This window comes from Nanorana parkeri, unplaced genomic scaffold (genome assembly GCF_000935625.1).
Source record: "Nanorana parkeri isolate BGI_ZX_2015 unplaced genomic scaffold, ASM93562v1 scaffold593, whole genome shotgun sequence".
In the NCBI taxonomy this organism is placed as follows: domain Eukaryota; kingdom Metazoa; phylum Chordata; class Amphibia; order Anura; family Dicroglossidae; genus Nanorana; species Nanorana parkeri.
In genome coordinates this window covers 805,875-807,973 of record NW_017306861.1, presented here as the reverse complement: position 1 = coordinate 807,973, position 2,099 = coordinate 805,875, and the positions used below count along the sequence as shown (strand labels likewise).

Below are 2,099 nucleotides of genomic sequence, written 5' to 3'. Positions count from 1 at the left end.
TATATTATAAATATTATACATTTAAAATATAATATATATATTTTTTTTTTAAGTTAGGTTTTGTATACATTAGTTTTTTTGCATATTTTAATAATTTTGTCAATAAAATATATTGTTTTTTTAAATTGTTTCCATAAAAAAACAATTAATTTGGTATCAAATCGGCAATCGCGCCGCATGCAAAAATACATCGTGGCATTTCCCTGTAGTTTTTTTTACCACGGCAGCCTTCTGTCATTTGTTCATTGCCCCAAAATATAATCCATTATTTTTTTCTGGTTAAAAGCACATCACAGGCAAATGATTTTTATGCAACCCCTCATAATGGTAACGCTCGTAGGGAATGTTCCCACTCTCATTTAGAAAAGTATTTTCTGTTTTTTTGATACCCAAAATTCTGTTGAATTTTCTTTCTCAGGTATCGATAAAAAAAAAGAAAATGAGGTGCATGTCGGTCGCGCAGAATCCTCCTCACCTCGCCGGTCAGCAGGTAGATGATCTCCAGGGTGAGCCGTAATATCCTCTCCGGCATATTGTTGCAGTTCGGCTCCATAGCTCGCACTCGGCTCCATTCACTTCCTGCAACAATAGTGCCCATCCCCCCCCAATGTTTAGCATCATGGGTAAGAGGCAGGCCCTTCGAGGATTGGTTCTTCTCGGCCATTTTGTTGTAGCCCGGCAGACCGGAAGGAAGCACTGCTCAGCATTAAACTACACGTCCCATGAGGCATTGCAAGACTCAGCCACAGGCATTACTTCCAGAGGCATGATGGGATTTGTCATTTGCCACAGCTAGAGGGCTGAAGTTTGGCTTCCCCTGACTTACATGAAGAGAGAGAGAGAGAGAGATATGGAGAGAGAGAGAGAGAGAGAGATATGGAGAGAGAGAGAGAGAGAGAGAGACTCAGTGTTTCCCCTTTCCACCATAACCTGTATAGTTATCCTTTCCCATTACTACCAGGAAGGTATACATTTGTGTTACATCACAGACCATAATACATGAGATTAGTATCATTTAAGATATTTTGTGGCTAAGATCAAGTGTAGTATCTGTTCTTATCCGTTGTCGGGAACTGAAAGTCCGCTGTCGCCTATGAGGGGTGGATGGACGGACCGGTAGGTTCCTGGCGTAATTGGTAGGGAGCCGGATGAGGTTCCAGGCCCCGGAGTTTTCGATCAAAGTAGGTCCCTTCTTTCGAAGGACCTTGCACCCTTGTGCACGTTTTTGTGTGCTGTGATTTCACGGTTCACTTTTTCTGATCACAGGGGGAAGTTTTGATGCACGTCCACGGGCTTCGATAAAAAAAAAATCTGTTCTTATCAAGGAAGCGCCTCACCCTCCGGAGGAGAGGATGTCCACTGAGGACTGCCGCAGACTGATTGCACGCATTGCACTACCTGCCCCGCGCCCGGAACTACACGTCCCAGGCAGCAAGAGATAGGAATACCAATCACCTGCTGCCCCTCTACTCCCTGCTCAGAGACTATCACCTCATGGACTTTAAGGAGGAAGAGGACGTCTGAGAAGATTTCCCCCCCCCCTTTGCGCCACAGGGGGTCGGGAAAGTAGCTTGCTTCTTTTGAAGGACCAAGCACCCTTGTGCACGTTTTTGTGTGCTGTGATTTCACGGTTCACTTTTTTTGTTCACGGGGGGAAGTTTGATGCACATCCACGGGATTAAAAAATAATAATACATTTTGTAGCCCCCCCCCCCCGGTCTCTCTCCCTCCATCTCTCTCTCTCTCCCTCCATATCTCTCTCTCTCCATATCTCTCTCTCCATATCTCTCTCTCTCTCTCCATCTCTCCCTATCTCTCTCCATCTCTCCCTATCTCTCTCTCTCTCTCTGCATCTCTCTACTCTCTCTCCATCTCTCCCTCTCCATATCTCTCTCTCTCGCTCTGCATCTCTCTACTCTCTCTCCATCTCTCTCTCTCCATCTCTCTCTCTCCATCTCTCTCTCTCCATCTCTCTCTCTCCATCTCTCTCTCTCCCTCTCTCTCTCTCCCTCTCTCTCTCTCTCTCTCTCTCTCTCCCTCTCTCTCTCTCCCTCTCTCTCTCTCTCTCCATCTCTCTCTCTCTCCATCGGTATTCCCTC

The 2,099-nt window shown here is 45.7% G+C and overlaps 1 protein-coding gene and 1 long non-coding RNA gene across 2 annotated transcripts in view; both read left to right on the top strand.

Annotated features, from left to right (window-relative positions):
* Nucleotides 1-2,099, top strand: part of LOC108792031 (zinc finger protein 271-like) — a 40,344-nt gene that overhangs the window by 25,080 nt on the left and 13,165 nt on the right. The gene's annotated exons all lie outside the window — the stretch shown is intronic.
* Nucleotides 1-2,099, top strand: part of LOC108792050 — a 14,410-nt gene that overhangs the window by 2,802 nt on the left and 9,509 nt on the right. The window contains exon 2 of the long non-coding RNA XR_001941539.1: nt 1,037-1,041. This is a non-coding gene — a long non-coding RNA (uncharacterized LOC108792050). The remainder of the gene's footprint in view (nt 1-1,036; nt 1,042-2,099) is intronic.